Genomic DNA, 20,879 nt, shown 5'->3' on the forward strand with positions numbered 1-20,879 from the left:
AGAACAGATTTCACAGCAGCTCGGATCTGTTATGGAGCCTTTTCTTGTTCCAGGTCTTACTCAAAATTAGCAGCTTTTCAAGTCACTCCATATATGGTCTGGAGTAACACACTCAAATAAGGCATGTGTTGTCTCCCAAATCCAAAAAAGCCCACTAGGTGTTGTTCCTCTTTTTTGGTTATGGGAGGCAGGGGCAGATGCAATAACTTTTCCTTCACATTAGAAAGGCTATCACAACATGTCCAACATCATCAGACACCCAGATATTTCACTGAGGTAGAAAGACTCTGAATATTTGTTTGATAAAAGTTGTCCCACCCTCTGACACACAAATATTTTACCAATAAATGTATAGTAGTTGCTACTTCTTGCTCACTAGGCCCAATCAGCATAATGGCATCAATGCATTGGACCACTGTGATACCTTGTGGAAGGGAAAGGTGATCAAGATCCCTGTAGAAACTAAATTATGGCATAGGGCTGGAAAGCTGTTATACCACTAGGATAGGACTGTGAAGGTGCATTGCTGGCCTTGCCAGCTGAAAGAAAACTGCTTCTGGTGGTACTTATTGACAGATGGGGTTGGGAGGTGGAGCATTAGCCAGATCAATAGCTGGATACCAAATACCAGGGAATGCAGTAATTTGCTCAAGCAATGAAACTACATTTGTTACAGTAGCTGTAATTGAAGTTATGACTGGTAAGCTTAGGATAATTCATTGTCATTCTCCAAGATCCATCTGTCTTCTCCACAGGAAAGATAGGAGTGTTGAATGGAGATCTAGTGGGAATCACCACTCTCGCATCTTTCAAATCCTTGAAGATGTCACTATTCTCTGAATCTCCCCAGGGATAGAGTTTTTCTTTTGATTTACTGTTTTCCTCAATGGAGGCAGTTCTAGTAGCTTCCATTGGGCCTTTCCTACCATAATAACCCTCAATTTTAGGTTATAGAACCAATGTGAGGATTCTGTCAGTTACTAAGTGTGTTTATTTCAGTTAAGAACTCTGGCAGTAAGGAAATAACCACAAGATGCGTTCAGGGATGCACTGGCCTCACTATGAAACTGACCTGAGCTAAACACTCACCCGATCCCCATAATTCCTTGCTGTGACTGGAGGGCCACAATTCCGTGTAGTCTCTGAAACATGTGATTATTTCCTCTTCCCCAGTGAACAGTTAGTAACCCTAATAAAAGGCCATGGGTCCCTTTGGGGAAGGCTGAAAGAAAGAGTAACAGTATAAATTTTACATAGTATACTCAGATTTTTCATTGAGGAGATCTAGCCTCTCCATTCACGGAGTTCTCAGTCTACAAAGGCTTAATTATGCAAATTGCTTGAGGGAACATGACTCTGTTTTTATAATTTGGGTTGAACTTATTTTTTTTTTTCTTTTTGTTTTTTTGAGACAGAGTTTGACTCTGTTGCCCAGGCTGGAGTGCAGCTGTGTGATCTCAGCTCACTGCAACCTCCATCTTTCAGGTTCATGTGATTCTCATGTCTCAGCCTGCGGACTAGCTGGGATTACAGACATGTGCCACCATGCCCAACAATTTTTTTTTATTTCTACTAGACATGGGTTTCACCATGTTTGCCAGGCTGATCTTGAACTCCTGGCCTCAAGTGATCCACCTGCCTCCACCTCCCAAAGTTCTGGGATTACAGGCATGAGACCCCACACCTGGCCTCGGGTTGAACTTTTATTCGTTGACCTAGAACTTTTCTGCTTATATAGCTCCAGTAAGATTTTAGTCAGCTACCTGTCTTTCACTTCTAGAAACACCCTATGATCAACTAGCAAACACCATAGTTCTAAAAACTCAAATTATTCTAATTGTTATCTCGACTTTCTGTGCATTACAGTAACCACAACCACCTTGCCTTTGATGGTTGAGTGTTGTTACTCAGCCCTGTCACCCCAGGATCCAATTACTCCATTGCTATTGGGTTCCCCAGTTTAGCGACTGTAGTTCCCACTGTAAGATGTGGCCTGCAGAGAAGATCGCAGAGCTTCTCTAGGATGCCAAGCTTCCATTCACAAATTTATTTCTCACAGTGCTTGTAATAGGTACGTCTTCTGGACCCTCCCTGGGTAGGTGAGTAGGTCTTAAATGACAAATTCATGCTAACATCCCAATCTCTCTAATCCTTTGAATCCTTTCCTCTATGATAAATCAAGCTAAGTTCAGCATTTTTAACATATTCATTGTAGGCCACCTATTGGTCCATGTTTCAGTCAAGCAGTCAAACTGTTTAAGCCTTTTCTAACTCCTCCAAATGTAATATTAAATGCAGAATCTCTGCTTAGTGAATCCATATCAATGAATTCAGCGTGATCTAATTTTATGTCTCCACCACCATTATTGTATACTCTTAGTATCCAGTCCCACACATGTTCCCTGAATTTCTATCTGTATATATTAGGTAAGTAGATAGATTAGATAGATAGATAGATAGATAGATAGATAGATAGATAGATAGATAGTAGACACATACATACATAGATACATATACAGATTTATTATAAGGAATTGAATCACTAATTATGAAGGCTGAGAAGTCCTAAGATCTGCACTTAGCAAGCTAGAAACCTAGGAGAGCTGATGGTGTAAATTCTGGTGTGATGGATACTTAGCTCTAGCAGTCATATGTGTGTAGTTTTGTCTTACTCTTCCTTTTTGTTCTACACAGGTCTTCAAGTAATTGGATGAGGTCTGTCCACATTAGGAAGGGAAATCCACTTTACTCAGTCTGCTGATTCAAATACACCCAGAATCACCCTTACAGACATGCAGAAGAAACTGTTTGATCAAATGTTTGGGCACTCCATGGCCCTGTCACACTGACAACTAAAATTAACCATCACAGGAATCACAGAGTTTACACCAGGTTGTGAATTCATTACCGAAAAGGGAATGTATTGACTATCAATTCAACAAAAAATATTGGGGATCTGCAATGTGCGTATTGCCAGATGCTTAGGGTCATCCACAAATGTGGAGAAAATACTTGCTAATCAAATATCTGATGAGACTGGTATCCAGAATAAAGAACTTCTACAACTGAACATTAAAAGACAAATAGCCCAACTTAAAAATGGACAAAGGATTTCGAATAGTCATTTCTCCAAAGAATATATACAAGTGGTCAATAAGCACATGAAAAGTTGCTCACCAGTATTAGCTATAAAGGAAATGGAAATCAAAACCAAAACAAGGTCCCACTTCACAAACACCAAGATGGCTACAATAAAAAAGATAGACAATAATTAGCATTGGTAAAAACGCAGAGAAATTGGAATTCTCAATTGGTTGATTGTGGAAGTCTCCTAAGTTGATGCAGCTTCTCTGAAAACAAGTCTGGCAGTTCCTCAAAATGGTAGACATAGAATATTACATGATCCAACAATTCCAATCCTAGGTATATACCCATGAGAAATGAAAACTTATGTCAACACAAAAACTTGTACATGAATGTTTATATAAGCATTATTTATAATTGACAAAAAGTAGAAACAACCCAAATGTTCATCTAATGATAAATGGATAAATCCAATACGGTATTTCCATGCAATGCAACATTATTTGGCCATAAAAGGAAATGAAGTATTAATATATGCTACAACATGCATGAACCTTGAAAACATGCTAAGTTAAAGAAATCATAAAAAACACACATTGTATTATTCCAATTATATGATGTAAGCAGTATAGGCAAATCTATAGATACAGAAAGTAGATTAGTAGTTGCCAGGAGCTGTGGGGAGAAAGGAGTAGAGAGTGACTGCTAAGGAACATGGGGTTTCTTTTGGAGATGATGACAATATTACACAATTAGATAGTAGGAATAGCTACATAATATTGTGAATTGTCAATAAAATGACACCAATAAAATGACTCTCCAGAAAAGAAATCTTACTGCATGGGGGATAGCAAAGATCAAAACAATGTCAATCAACAGGAGCGGCAGTTACAGGATGTCAACCCCTTGTGCAGTTTGCTGGTAGGTGTTGGGGCTACCAAAAAAGACATGGTTCACAGAAGCACTGGAAGGAATAGCACTCTGCCCACATAAAGATAAGACAGAGAAAAATCAGCTTCAGCAGTGAGCATTGGTCTCCAATGGCCATCGGGCGTCACCTGATGGCCATCGTAGGAAGATTGTTCACACATAGCCCTTCTTGTACAGCAGGTGAAGGACCCCATTTTATTCCTATTGGAAACAGATATAGCAGTGGGGTTGGCCAGGTGTCATATGACACGCACACTTGAAAAGAAGAAAGAAGTACACATCAAACCTGGAAGAGGAAATGATATTGCCAAACAAGGTGATATACCCACATGTTGTGAGGGCTTCTTATCTCCACAAAAGAAATATTCCAGGCATGATGCATGTTCCTGTGCAAGTATGCAAGTTTCTTCAGGCCACATGACCACCTTTCCCAGCATGAATATGTAGTACTAAAAACCACTCAATTGCACAGTTAGATATCATGCCATATAAATTATATATTCCTAAAACTGGTATTACAAATCATAAAAGTGTTTAGGACAAATAAAGATGGTAAGATATAGTATTGTTCCCTCACTTCAAAGACATTGAAATCCAATGAGGATTAGGTAACCAACAGTTATATGTTTCATGTTCTAAAATTACCATGTGCAAGAAGGGGATGATAACAACACATGCAAACATTGTGTAGAAAAATATGAAAACAATGTCAGTCACACATTCAATTGTTAATAGCTCATATGAATTAGAACATACTAAGAGAAAAATCTTCCGGTAGGTATACAGTCAAAAATAATGCATGAGTTTAGGTCGTTTCCTGTCACCCTAACCTCAAATAGAGTACTGCAGGGTTCATTTTAATACATAGTATAGCATTTAGATACATAGCATATCAAGTATTTCCTTTCACTCCCCAATGAGTTTTCACCTAGTGCTTTAATAGAATTAATATCAATAATAATATAATATAATAGTATCAATATTTGTAATGCATTCTGATACTATGGAGAGTATTTGTTCAGTACAAATAACTTTGCATATGTGAAGAAATGATAATATAGTCTACATTATATTTCTATTTTTATATAGAAAGTAGACCTTCCTTTGATTCTTTGATTAAAAAAGAGATTGAAGATTTTAGATTCTATGTTAAAAAGATAACGATTAAATTTTATAAGTTAAAAACGTAACCCTTAAGAAGTGAGAGGTCCAAAGTCAATGTCTGTCAAAATATTTACATTCATTAAAATAAAATAGCCTAAAGTATATTATTGTTATTTTAATTGTCATTAATGCTTACTAAGACAAAACACTTTGCTAAATTTTTAAGTGAATAATGTCATTGTATTAAATAAATACTAATATCGATTTTTCCATTTTAAGTTGAGGGAAATAAGACTAAAAAATATATTTATCCAAAGTTATCCAAACTTTATCCAAAGTTACAGCCAGAATTCATGTACAAGTGAGTCAGAACCCCAGTCTCATATTCAATGCCTATTTCAATTTTTACTAGATCATATATACTACATTATATCTTACTTCAGTATACTATTCAAAAAAGACCAAAAGTAAGAAAAATAGCAATAATAGCAGCTAATATTTATTTTAAATATGCATAGTACTAAACACAATGTTGAGTTTATGGTATCATTAAATTAAATTGAATATTGAGGATATCATATTGAATAGGACATATTAATATTAATGAGTATTATAAAATTAAATTCTATCACTAATGATGTTATGATGACGGTGATAACAAAATTGAAGGAAAGGATATGTAGAGCATTACAAGAGGAGAACTTCAGGTCTGATTCTTAAAAAGTTCAGTTGTTAAGGATTTAGCAGATTCCTGTCTATCAAGTATGTTTTAATGGATATAGAGTATGAGTTTTTTTCTCTAACTGAAAAAAAGATGAAGTACAGGCTGAGTAGTCTTTTTTACAAGGTTTCTTTTTGCCATTTTATATCTTGTAGAAAAATCAAGATTTGTCTGAAGACCAAGCATTATTCCAAGGAGGGGTCAATTTCTACTTTTTTAAGGGTATGAAAAGGGTTTAAAATTACACTAAATATTGCTCAAGCAGTTGAAAGTCAGTTTCATTGTGGACCCTATATTTTTCTGTTTCTCTTTGTCATTACTCAAAGCAATGAGCTAATATTTAAGATCCAATTTAGATATCTCATTAGGGTGAAATTAATTACTTTATTTAGGTCAATTATATTGAACTCTACCCTCAAACATTTTACAGATATTACAGCTTTGTTTGCTTATTCCTTTGTTTAATTTATTTGCCTATAGTAAGAACATTACCTGGGATTTGATTCTGTAAGTTATTTGATTCTGTATATCATCCATTGACTATTCCTTTTTTCAGTTTAATCACAAGCAAAGATAAGATTTTCTATTATTTATTTAATGTAACCTTAGGAATGACTAGATAAATTTTATGGTATAATTTGACACTCATCTGTTGTAATTGTTTTTGAAAGCTTTGATGGTGTTTTGATCCATGTTGGTAAGTAAACAATGTAAACAGACTTGGTGTGGGAGGAGGAGGTACAAAAAACATTAGAATAAGCACTGATTAATTGCACCAAGTGATTAGTTTTAGAATCAGTAACATTTGATTGAGATATTATCCTTTTACTTGTAAATTTCATTCAACTTCACAAAGGCAAATTATAAAAAGCAAGTGATCATTATGTCTTTTATATGATCAGAACCAGAAAAGAATGTTATGAGGGAAAGAGGTGAGTAGGGATGGACCCATGCCACTTTGAGTGTAAGGGTTTGAAACACCATAGTAATTTAGGAATTTCTCCATGAAACCATTTGTTTCAATTAAGTCACTTCCTTTTATAAAAGACAGCAACTCAGCTCAAAATGGCTTCATCAAAGTAGTATTTGGCTGACATTTTCTTACTTCAGGCATGAATGGATCTTGCTGTTCATAGCATGTCAGTCCATAAACTGAATGTTATTGGTTCTGAATCACATGACATTATCTTCTATCCATCTTTGATCCAATCACTATGGCTGAAAGAATGATATGTTCTAATAAATCATCTCTATATTTTGTGATCATTCCTGGAATCAATGCCATCTAGACCTCACAGGCTAATAGTTGATGAGGTCTGGTTTCTCAAGGAAAATTGGCGTACACTTACCATGAGAAAGATGAATGAATGCCAGGAAGACAAATTAACAAGTGTCTACTAAACCATCTGAAAAATAAAAACACTAGACATTAGGTATTTATTGTCATTGATAGAGGCCAGGTGCAATGGCTCACACCTGTAATCCCAGCACTTTGAGAGGCCGAGGTGAGCGAGGTGAGCAGATCACTTCACGTCAGGAGTTTGATACCAGCCTGGCCAATATGGTGAAACCCTGTCTCTACTAAAAATACAACAGTTAGCCAGGTGTGGTGGTACACGCCTGTAGTCTCAGCTACTTGGGAGGCTGAGGCAGGAGAATTGCTTGAGCCTGGGAAGTGGAGGTTGCAGTGAGTTGAGATCGTGCCATTGCACTCCAGCCTGAGTATCACAGCGAGACTCCATTTCAAACAAAACAAAACAAAACGAAACAAAACAAAAGTCATTACTAGAGAACGTAAGACAAGACGTCCTATTGCAAATCTGGCTAGTGTCATTTTAGTTAAAAATGTATTCAGTTAAATAAATCTCTCTTTATCAGCTTCTAAGATACTGTATGACAGCAACATGGCTTAATTACTCTTCTTTCTTATCACATATCATATTGCACAGCATTGTGTACTTCCTTACTTGATTAAACTATTTTTGGATTGCACTGTTGCAAGTTAATTTTGTTAGCTATTGTGTATTAAATAAACTGTTTAATTTATTGCTTTTCTGTCAGTTTTATTTCTTAACACGAAGAATATACTTTGAAAGCAAGAAAGGAACAAAACAGTTGTACTTAAACATGTGGTTTTAATACAGTGGTTTCTAATTCTTTTATGTAGTCAATTATTTTGATTTCAAATGGAATATAACTTAAAAGCAGCTTTGAGAAGCCTTATTAAAAGGAATTACTAAACAGCAGTGCAGGCCTTGGTAACGGAGCACTAACAAAAGGAGAAATTATTAATTATTTAAAAAGCTATTCATGACACTTTGTTCCAAACCACACAATCTTATATGTTTACCTGCTCTGATACCATTTAACAGTTGAAAAATCACTTCCTAATCCCATTCTATTCAAAGGATCGTCAGTGCCCTGCTGGCAGGAACCCTGTGCTAACATTCAGTGTGTAAATGCCTCTCAGCCTATCATTTTCTTAATTTGTTCTATTTGAAAAGCAAATCTACAAACTGACCTTTTAAATGAATAACTACTCTGAAATGGCCTCAAATAATATAACTGATGAATTACCTCCTTTTCTTCTATCTCTTTAAACTGATCATTTTTGTTCTGACATCTCCCAATGTTTCCTGCTACTAAAATGTTCATACTATTCATCCAGTCTTCTGTGGATTTGTATAAATTTACTCCTATGGAGAGCTGGAAGTTCAAAAGGATAATATTTATCTTTATGAAAGGCATGTATGGTGAAAACATCAAGTTAAAATGTGCTCTGTTTGCTTCCAACCTATCCTTCCACCCACATCTCCTGTCAGATTTGAATTATATTCAAGTCATGTTTAACCGTCTACCACATTCTTCCAAAGCATTCTGCATAAGCCATCATTTCCTCAGGTAAGTGTTCCTTGATTTCTGGAGGGACTCCATTTCTATGGTCTCTAGCTTTAGAAAATTGCATACTTTTTACTCCTAAAGATATCAATATTTTCCATAATGTATGCCAGGCCATGTTAAGAGAGAGAATTAAGCAGATGAATAAAGAGATTAGGAGTTCAAAGGTTTGGGATAAGTATTTTGGAAAGAAAAAGCCAGCTAAGATCTCAGAAAATGTTTGATTGCCTTGGGGGTACTGATGGATAAGGTAGCTTAGAGACCATGATTTGAGCTGTCACTAGTTTATAAGCCATTATTATTTCCTGGAGCAGCATTCAGCTGCAATATGATTTGAAAAGTCAGCTGGAAAAAGTACATCAATTTTCAACTTTAGAGATTATGAGAGAAAAAAATGGAAGAGTCATAGCACATCTAAGTTTGAGCATATGTCCATGTAGTAAGTTGTGGATTGGAGTTTTCAGGCAAGCGCTGAAATTGGATAGATCTTTAGAACTATATTGTTGGACATGTTTACCACATGAATGTTAGACTATTTCCCTGATGACAGTAAGAACTAATATCAAGAAGATTATAAGTTGGGACTCATTTCTCTAATACTTAGGGAAAATATAATAATTGGGAGATTAGATATTAAGAGCAGCAGGAGGCAGCCAAATGCCTAGGTAGATAGGGGTGGGTTCCCAGTGAAACCCCACCTCCAAGCCAAAGACTGTTTAAAGCCTCAAAGCCAACCTACAAGTTAAATACATGGACCAGATTAAGAACTTGTCTTCCTGTTTGGTGTACTTTCCTCTGATTGATCCCCACCCTTTCCTAATTGGTTTTCTACACTGCTGTGTTCACCTTTTAGTGGTGTCTTAACTTTAACCTTTTTGCATACTCACAAACCAATCAGCACATACTTCCCATTCTGAGTCCATAAAAAGGCTCGGACCCAGCCACATGGGGGAAATTCCCACCCTCAGGTAGGGCAAACAGCCTCTGTGTCACCTCTTTGCTGAGAGCTTTCCTTTCACTTAATCAATTCTACTCCACTTGCTCTCCAGTGTCCACTCACCTAATTCTTCCTGGTTGTGAGACAAGAACTCAGATATAGCTAAGATATGGAGCAGAAATACCTCAATAATATGATCGTAAAAGAAGTTTTCAAATTGATTATTGCTATACTTCATGAAACTGAATAAAGGGGTTCTCTTTCAATAAAGAAAACAATGGTGTTGATTTAATGCCATTGGTACCAGTATTTCTCCCTGGTCTGTAATACATTAGAGTGGGAGGCTGAGCCATTTCCACTCCAGAGGGTAACAGGGCTAATTGCACTCTGAAGGAAAACTGAGTCTTAGTGAAGGCAAAGGAAGAGGGGAAATAGTTAATTTAGATCCTGAAGCTATATACAAGTTTTAGAGCAGAGTGCTGGGGAAACAAAATCAGAGGGAAGAAGTACTGGCCATCAAATGATGAGTGTGCATAAGAGGATAATTGAAAGCTTGCATTTTCACCATGGTAGAAGGTAGAAGTGAAAAATATTGACCGCTTGATAAAAATAGTGATTTTTGCTAAGAATTTTTCTTGTACCTCTTAAGACATCTCTTCCAAAAAGCTAGTTGGGAAGATTACTTACATTACAATATATCCACCTTCCATTGGAAAAAGTTAGTTGAAATTCCTAGGAGAATTCAGGCTTCAGAAAGTGGCAAAAGTGAAGATGGCTGTAGTGAATTGAGAGAAAAATCAAAGATTCCTAGGTGATTTATATTCTCATACATTCACTTCCCAATGGAAATACATTATCTCTCTGTGGTTATAAAGACAAAACTTTATTGGAAAAGCTGTACAGCCACTGGGGAAATGGCCCTTGGTTAGAATTTCTTTTACGTCACATGGAAGAGATCAATGACTATCCAGTGGGCCTTCTGCCAAGAGAATCACAGCAGGTGGCATTTAATCTTTGAGGATATTTATTGTGTTTTCTCACCATGCTATATATCACTAATTCAATAAGCTCATATTATTTAATTTGTTCTTTTTAGATTTTATTTTTCAATGTTTCTTATAGAACATCATCTTAAATATACATTGTCCACATTCAAGACTTCCAACCAGTAACAATTGCATTTATCTATCTTGCTAGAAATAAAATGACTAAGAATGTAAATTCAAGTAAGAATACGATGGTTTAAAGAATACCTAATATTTCTGCAGGACTAACTAGGTGTGAAAAACTAAAATTTTTTAAGTGCATAATATCGTAACAGTCTTCTTATTGTCATGATTATGTGTGTCCTGTCTTCTATTCAAAGTAAATTCAATTGGTTTGCCAGGAACAGTATGTGATATTTTCCATTTGAGAGAGCAGTGAGTTTACTGTCCTCCAGATAGAGTATTTGATCTTATGAATGCAGATAAATAAAAATAATTGTTATAAAAAAGAGATGGGATGATGAGACAACACATGTTATAGTCTCACTGGGCTACTGACTACAATACTGGTCAACATTAGCCTAGTATGAGACTCCTGTGAATTATAAACTGGTAGATTAGACTGGTGGAGGGCCCATAAGAGGTCATTCAGAAAGCAACGAAGGAGTGCTTTCTACTATATTCCTGCCAAATAACTATCTGTTTAAACATTCTAGTAATGAGATAACTATACTTTTGTTTTCTCTTTATAAACTACTTAAGCCATAGATTTATCTCAAGAACACTTTAGTTATCCCCATCATGATTATCTATTAAGATTATTCTTAAATGTAATGTAATTATTGAAAATAACCACTATATCTTCTAAATTTGGATTATGCACACCTTTGATAAGCATATCTTCTACATTCCCAGGTGGTCTTGAAACCTCCTCCCATTTATCTATGCAACAATATACTTCTGATGTGGTCACAGAATCAGCTCTCAACTTTATTTTTGTTAGGTTTACATTTGCCCAGAAAATATAGCTCTCACACTTTGTCAATTAAAGTATATAAAAAGAGAATACAACAAAATTTTAAAATATTGTATAGTATCTGGTAACTATGATAAAAAATAATCTAATAGTTCCGTTAGACCACTAAAATCAAAGAAGTGCAATAGTCAATAACAAGAATTAGCATGCTAGCAGATTGGTAGATTAAAATAGCAATGGAATAACATTTAGCAATCTCACTAAAATTTACATCTAAATTATAGAAGAAAGTTTTGGTAACCAGATCTTAGGGGAAGGACCCATAGAATTCTAAGAGGAAACTCTTGGAATTTAGGAATGGGTATTAGAACACAACAGAAAATTTGTCTTTTACTTTAATGATTTAATTGAGATGAGTTGATAGTAAACATCAGAACATAGTAATTTAAGTGCAGTATTAGTTCAGAGTCACATAGGAACAAAAATATAATTCAGGTAAATCATTGTATTATTGAATCTGCTATTTTATTTTGTTTTTTTATTCCCTTGATTAGGAAATGGGATTGAATCCCAAACCTGGGCCAGAGCTGTCTGGGCCTGCAGGTAGAACTTCATTTGATGGATTTAGGAACAAGGAACCAAACAAGTCATTACACCAGAATTAAGTTTACTGAATTTGGAGCACTAGTTCATAAAACACTTTCCTGGATTACTAAAGAGTTTATTTACAGTAAAATTTTACTTTAGATTACTTCCCTATATCATCTAGCCCACAAAATGGCCAGTCAAAATAGTCCTATTATGTAATACTTAATGGCATTGTAATTCTGGTCCTCTAACACCAACATTTTAATGAAATGCTACCTTTTTTTCTGTCTGGAATAGAAACAGCTCAATAATTCCAAAGATGCTAATTATATTATATATTTACATGTAATATATTCATGCATTTAAGTCTTGTGATGACGGGTAGTATACTTTGAGCTCTAAACAGTGGTTTTGAAAGAGGAGTTTGCCAAAAGGTACTTGTAAATATCATTCAAGTCACAGTTTGAGTCTCAGTTCTCTATTAAAAGGAAGTAACAATAACTGGTCTACCCTCTTCACATAACCTTGTAACAATCACGATAACTGATGTAAGTGAAAAGAAACTCTGGAAGGCATGAAGAAACTTTGTTCATTTTCTAGTCTCTAGTCTATGTCAAATGTTAGTAACTGATCAACCCATACCAGGAGCACAAGGATTGTGACTTTAATGTTGCTGGGGTCCCGAAATTCCTCCTTAACAATACCCAGTGACTTACTTTTTATTTCTCTTCATTTCACAAAAACAGTATAAGTTATTAGTTGAGAAGAATATAACTTCTACTAGGAACTAACTGTACACAGAATACTAAATATTTAACTTAAGTATATAAGTAGTTATAAAAATAAGGATAATATTAAGTAACATCAAGTAATAACATCTATCATTTGTTAAGCACCATGATAGAACAGTACTATACATTATTAATTTAATCTGTACAACCTATGCTTGAGATATTCTTATCACCATTTTACTGATTAAAATGAAACAAAACAAAAGGAAATTACCATATTTCAGGATGTAACTAGTACACTCAAAATGAAAGAATCACGAATTGAATTCAGGTTGACCTGTCTTTAAACCACTAATAGCCATTATGATTGAGAGTGTACAGCAGTAGGTTTATTTCTGTGTAAACTAACAAGTATCACTTAGTGCTTTAAAAATAATGATAAGGAATATGAGTTCCTCCATTGGTGCAGTCCTTGCTATATTGTTGAATCTTGTTTCAATATCAAAAATTATTCTCTTTTCCCATCCTGGCTAACACGGTGAAACCCGTCTCTACTAAAAATACAAAAAATTAGCCGGGTGTGGTTGCAGGCACCTGTAGTCCCAGCTACTCGGGAGGCTGAGGCAGGAGAATGGCCTGAACCCGGGAGGCGGAGCTTGCAGTGAGTGGAGATCGGGCCACTGCACTCCAGCCTGGGCGACAGAGCGAGACTCTGTCTCAAAAAGAAATAAATAAATAAAAATAAAAATTATTCTCTTTTCAATGAGACATTTAGGTAACCCCAGATAGGTACGGTTAAGGGAATGCCTTTGTGCTAACATTATATGTAACTTATAAATTCATAATGCAGATTCAGTGTTTATCTTTTTCCTAGATACTGTCTAATAAAAAGAAGGTATAACTAAAAATAATACATTGTGTACTTCAGACAAACCAAACTTTTAGTGTAATATTCTTATAGGTCTGTCTTTCATTATGCTTTTTCTTTTACCTGTATTTATTTCAAAACTTCCATCTCTATGATGTGAGTCTAAGTTTTCTGCTGATCGTATTTATTCAAGTACAACTTTTCACTGTTACAACTCAAAGTTTCTAAAAAATTATACTTGCATTGGATATAGGTCTCATACACCTTCCAAAACTCCCTCAACTGCCTCCACCTTAATTCTTCCTGGTTGAAGCGCCACTTCTTCTGGATGACCTCTTCATTTCTAGACGTGGAAGAAATTCTCCACTATGGGTATGAGAACTGGCTTGCTGAGTGGCCACCAAAAGAATGGATGCAGCTTGAAGTTGCAGTGACTAAACTCCCTGTGGGATGAAACTTAATCTGTAGAATATGTGTAGAGAGATGCGGTCGGTAAATTCTCCTGCCATTTGCTCTTCCAGAAATCTGGAGTTCCCCTAAACAAATGATCACCCTGCTGAGTTACCTGCTTTGTCTTTTTGCAGCTCCTCGTGAAGTTAGGAGTCATGCGTCTCATTGTTTTGCATCTTTCTAAGGATCTCTACTGTTTTGAGTTTTTTTACCCTAAACATTCTCTCAAGAAAATCTTTAGTATCTTATTCTTGGCTTTCTAGAAAGCAGTAATACTACTTAAAATTACTTAAAAATTTGTCAATTTTATTTTCAGCACACTTAGGTCAGTGATTTTCAAAATTGTGGTTTTTTGGTGAAGGAACCATTTCTTCAAATACATTCTAAGAAGGAAAGCAACACGCTTAAGTAGAGGAAGAGCTACTAAATTGAAGTAAGAATGTGTGTGTGTGTATGTGTGTGTGTGTGTGTGTGTGTGTGAGAGAGAGAGAGAGAGAGAGAGAGAGAGAGAGAGAGAGAGAAACGTCTGGAATCCTACCTTTTCATCTTGCTTCCCCTTGGGGAAATGCTGAAGTACATCTTAGGAAATCATAGAGCTTAATGCTCAGAAGATGATTTGGAAATAAGTGCTCTATTTCTGATGCTGCTTGTTACTTCACATCCTTGTAAAGATGCAGGACCTTCTGAGGTGTGAGCCTCCTCTAATATAAACTCAGCAGAAAGGCTTGCTAAGGTTTATGGGAATGACAATACTGTCTCCTCTTTGTTATTGTGGAGTGAATTCTCTCTCTCTCTCTCCCTCTCTCTCTCTCTCTCTCTCTTGCTCTGGCTCTGTGCGTGTGTGTGTATGTGTGTGTGTGTGTCAGGATGAGAACAACTTATATTCCAAGTACTCCATAAAAAATCATGTTTCCCCATTTCTTAGAAGATTTTTACTTTTTGTATTTTTTTCCAAGTTACATTGCACACCCACTTTTCACCCACTCTAGCTGTAGCAGCTTGAATTTTCTTACTGGACTCTTACATGTGCACATACATATTTATTATATAAGTATTTTCAAACCATAAAAGGATAAGGAAATATAAAGTATTATAAGAATTATAAGAGCTCTACTAGTTTTTAAAATTGAACTATCTGGATATAATTATACAAAGGCTCTATTGGAATTTGCATTTTATCAATGACCCAAAATTCAACTGAATAAGCGTTTATTGAGCGCATACTTTCTTTAAGATCCTTTACTAAGAAACAGAGTCACCCAAATATAAATGTCACAATCCACTACAAAATATAAACAAGTACACAATGACTCAATTCGTATTGTGCTGCCTGATATCAACAGATGGAAACAAAGGCATTTGTTATGGGAATACAAAGGCATTAAGTGATTAGTATTGAATGAGAGGATCAAGGAAGGCTTCACGGAGTAGACAACAGTTGAGTTGAAACTTGAACTATTTCAACAGCCTAAGAAGATAAAAGGTACAGAGAGAGCATCACAAGCAAAATGTGGAGGTGTGATATGCTCGGATTACAAGTATTCTGAGAACTGAGGAGGCTAATTTTCACTTGTAAAGCAATTACCACCAGCAGTCAAAACATTTTAGAAGGCAGAACGCACTATTACAAATCATGCTGGAGCACTGCTCCACAATGGCAAATTTTAAAAATTCTTGACACATGTTCGGTACATTTTGCACTTGTAAACGTTGTGCAATGTCCAATATAGCTTGTAGGGTGTCTTGATTAAGATCTAGAGGAGAAGTGTGAATGAAGTCCCATGTCTAATTTGTGCCTTAGACATTTGAAATTTCCAACCAAAAGCTATCATTTCATTTGTGTAAATAAGTCAGGGGTCCAAAAATATCATAGAAAAGCAGCTAGGATAACACAGATATTTTATAAGAGTGTCTATCATAGTTTATGGAAAAAAAGGAGGCCCTAATTACTTTTTACCATTTAGAGTCCATGTTAAACCAAGACTCTTCCCAAGGTTTTCACCTCCCATCAATGCTGCCCAGAGAACTTACAAAGGACGTCAGCTGCTCACCCTTTCCAGAGACATCCCTGCTTCTTGACAGCCCTTGTCTCCTTAACATACCTCCAGCCTTCTTCAAGCAGCATCGGGTCTGCTCTGAATCTAGGTCTGTTTAGACTTAAAGTCTCTGCTTCTGTGCTATCCTGAAAGTCAAAGGAGATATTTCCCAATTAAACCAGAACATGTGCAGCTATGCTTGCAAATGTGTCACATTAGCTTGGATTCAAGTATAAGTAAAAAAACCTGTAGTCAACCTCCTACTTACATCTGTGAATAAGCAACTGCAGGGCTGTTCAGGCTAAACAGATGGATGGTCCTGTCAGGAACAGATTGTGGTAGAACTAGGATGTAGGATGAAATGCCACCCCCTCTGAACTGAGAAACATATTCAGCAGCAGGAAAGACGTTCATTTTAATGTAGACATTCTTTTTTAATTCTTCACATTTAACTGATTCTAAGGAAAGGTTAAACCCTTTTGTCCTCCATACATTTTTTTTTCTTTGTTAGTTTCATTTTGTTTCATTTCATTCTACTGGATTCAGATTATATTACATCCACTTTAATAACCACCATCATATATGTTTTAATGCTGCTATATGTATAATCATCAAACATCATTAACTAAGTTTATTAACATAAATATCATAATATATAAAAAGCTTGTAATAGATTTTACATCAGACAAACTAAACAAGTGAAGCTATTTTCAGATATATTCATTAAAAAATGGAAAATTCTTTTTATTAAAAATTATTTGAATTTTATATATCTGAGCAATCCTTAAAATGATAATGTACATAATCATGGAATGTACATGAAATTAAAGTTAATGTGCTTGAAAATATTGTCTTACTAAATTTAGAACCTCTATGATAGTTCATTTTAACAATTTTCTCAAGTTACAATTCTATTTCAAGGTAAAGAAAAAGTTTATTTTAAAGTTTATTTTAAATCAGGTCTATATTCCATAACTCCATCGCTAACAGTTTTATTTACCACATAAGTTCGAATGAAGGGAAAATTTTAAACATCAACAAAATGTGATGGCATCATATGCACTCGGTTAGGTATGTGTTAAACTATCTTATGCATCACACAAGCTATCCATTTTCTTGAGTAACATGGCTCAACTGTCCAGATATTCAGCATTTCAGTAGCATAAAGAACTTTGGAAGAGTTTCATGTTTATATGATTTTGTTCCTTGGTACTCAAGTAAACACATATCAATGTTGGTCAGTTTTTGAATGATTATGTTTTACTTATAACAGTCCCATATATATTAGTAAATACATTCAGTACCAGCTTTTGAGAGCTTATATTATCAGAAATGGCTCAATTGCCCTTAAGAAGATGACCTCATTCTATATTTAATATAAAATTCATCATTTAAACGAAGAGAAGGTCTCAGGGAATTATTATAAAGTTTTATTTCATAGTGAATAAGAAATAATTCTAATGAGAAAGGACACTCATTTGCATACTTTTTCTTTTCTAAATATTAAAAGCCTTTTGGAAATGATGTTAAGAGAAAAGAGAAGAATTCTATTTGGGAATTCATGACTTATTGTAAGGGAGATCACTAATATGATTATATTGATCTGAAAGGATTCTTTTATGAGTATGTAGCATTTTTAAGTAAAACAACTTCAATTTTCATACAGTTTTCCATTAGTTGAGTGAAGCAATTATAGACTGGACTGTAACTTCAAATTTGGGACATTTATAATTACCTCTCTAATTAGAGAGATCATCTTGAAATAGTTTTGTAATATTATAGCCAAGGAGGGAATAGAAGTGGAGAAGGGGTTGTTGGATAAATTACTTGTATTTGTTCAATTAACAGGTGTTTATTAAGCAATGATAAGCAGTGATATGTACTTGGGATACAAAGATTTCTAGGAGCATTAACTGCTCACAGAGAGATCATTGTTCAGTGGGAGAGGTAAATGTGCAAATAAATATATGAATGAAATATAATAAGTGCAATAGTTAAGGAAAATTCCAAGCACAATATTAAAGATGTGGGCTGGTTTCTTCCCACTGCTTAAAATAAATATGATACAAGAAATATAAATCGAGGGAATAACTTTTAAATATAAACTTTTATTCCCCCTTTGGCTGTAGTACTAGGCAAATATTTCAACTGAAGATAGTTTTAAGATAATGTAAATTTGAGAATTATAAGTATCCCAAATTTGAAGTCTAATTCCAGTCTATGATTGTTTAACTCAACTAATGTAAAGATGACTTAATGATTTAAGAAATTTTCTATGCAGAACGAAAAAAATTCAGTTTAAGAGGTTTGATATCCAGAAAGTATGCCTTAGAGAAATGATTGAGAGTATGGCTATATAATCTTGTGCTAGTGCCCCATAAAGATTAGAAGCTCAGAGTATTCAGTAACACAAAGGATTTTTTACCAGATTGAGGGCATGATTCATAGATCTCTTCAATCAAATAACAGGATATCTAGGAAGATTAAGGACATCATCTGAATAATCTCAGCAAAAGCCAAAAATAAAGAGGGGATTATCTAGGGAAAATCTGTGAAATAGCATCTTGACCATTTAACATAATCCATGTGATATACAGAGGAAACTCACAAAGTTCTTGAAAATGTTACATGAGCAGAAAGAGACACAGAGAGAGAGTATTTGAAATGAATAGCTATTCAAGATTCCAAAAATTCTACAAGCAGGAAATAGATAAATATTTAGCTGAAAACACACAGTATATTTTATAATAAAAAAAGAACGGCTCAGAGGATGGAGTTGCTCCAGAAGGCAGAGTCACAAGCCACAGTAAATTATTTTCTGGCCTTGAAACTCAATGGAGTTTATACAATTGGATTTTGGAATTGGTTCAGACTATAGCTCTTTTTTATCTCCCATTTTCTCTAATTTAGAACTGAGATGTCTCTACATATTATCCTGTGCTTGTCCCATCATTTGGGAACAGCCAGTTTGTTTCCTTAGTTTCACAGATCCACAGATAGAGAAGAATTGTGCCCAAAGTGGATATACCCAGAGCCTCACCCATACCTAATTTACATGACATACATAATGAAGTCTGGGACTTCTGGGCTGATGACATTTAGATGGGATTTTAAATTTTTGGTTGATAATATAATAGGTTGAGACTTTGAGTGACTTTGGGATGAGGAAAATCTATTTGGGATGGATGCTAAAACTTGGGAGCCAGAGAACAGACTGTAGTAAGCAGAGTGATATCCCCCCAATAATAACCCTCCACTAATCCCTAGAATCTTTGAATATTTTGTTTCACAAGGCAAAAGATACTTTGAAAATTTTATTGAAGATAAGACCTTGAGATCTGGAGATATTTCTGATTGTGAGGATGGGCCTCATCTAATCACATGAGTCCTTAAAAGCAAATATTTCCTGAATGAGACAAATGACATTATGAGAAGTATTTGATGCTCCACTGCTGTTTCTGAGATATAGAGACTATGTTCTAGAACCTCAGAGAGGTCTCTGTGAGTTAAATGCAGCCGTAAGACAACAGCCAAAAGCCAGCAAGGAAATAGAGAGTTCAGTTCCACAACTGCATGGAAGTGAATTCTACCAATAACTTGAGTGAGTAAGAAAACAGGTCATTCTTAGGGTCTTCAGAAAGAAATGCAGCCACCAACACTTTGATTTTAGCCCAGTGAGGCCAGTTAGATTTCCAACCATGGAACTGCTAGATGATAAATTTGTATTCTTTAGCTATTAAGTCTGTAGTGATTTGTTATGGCAGCAGTAGATGACTACGACAGGTGTTATGAAGCAGATAAAAGTAATGCATAGTCTTCAAAGGAATAAGTAAAAACCTACCAGAAAAGAGCAAGGTAGAGAAGCATGGTTTGGCATGGTGTTCCATATGGAGCTGTTGGTGTTATACTAAGGCAGAAAAATGGGGGACTGATGCTGCTAAAGGTACAGTAAGTAAAATAGCTTTCAAGGAATACATTCCTATAGTGCATCAAGCACAGTAGTAGATAAGTTTTTTTTTTTTTTTTAATATGGAAGATGGAATTGTATAATATTTACAAGAGTTACATATAAAGGTATTATAAATATTTTAGGTGTTTTGGCATATCCAGGTTCAGATACCTAAAGTAGGTTAGATCGATGAATTTCACTCTCAGAAAAAAATTGAGAATCATCAGCATATGGATATAGAAGGTATAATGGCTACAGATAAACTTACCCAAACGGGTTGCTTTGAGTGAGAAGAGATGACGGTCAAGGATGAAACCAAGTAAATATTGTGTGTTAAAAGAATATCCAGGAGAAGAAGCTGGTGATATAACCTTAATGATGTAAGCTAGTGATATAATCAAAATAATTATAATATTCAAAAATATGAGTATTATATGTATGTTGACAAAGAATACAAAAGAAAATAATTTTAACAACAAATTTCTCGATAGCCAAGTCCACCAGAGATGTCAGGTAGACAAAAACTGAAAAACAACCAGTTAGTTGAGCAATTTGATGAGAATATCAATCTTAATAAAAGGATTTCCCATAAAATGGTAAAGTCAGAAGCAAACTTCTCAA

At 35.1% G+C, this 20,879-nt stretch overlaps 1 long non-coding RNA gene across 1 annotated transcript in view; it reads right to left on the reverse strand.

Moving 5' to 3' along the window:
• LOC126961163 (uncharacterized) overlaps window positions 1–20,879 on the reverse strand; it is a 208,536-nt gene that overhangs the window by 150,076 nt on the left and 37,581 nt on the right. The window contains exon 2 of the long non-coding RNA XR_007728210.1: window positions 16,325–16,455. This is a non-coding gene — a long non-coding RNA (uncharacterized LOC126961163). The remainder of the gene's footprint in view (window positions 1–16,324; window positions 16,456–20,879) is intronic.

This window comes from Macaca thibetana, chromosome 8 (assembly GCF_024542745.1).
Source record: "Macaca thibetana thibetana isolate TM-01 chromosome 8, ASM2454274v1, whole genome shotgun sequence".
NCBI classification, from domain to species: domain Eukaryota; kingdom Metazoa; phylum Chordata; class Mammalia; order Primates; family Cercopithecidae; genus Macaca; species Macaca thibetana.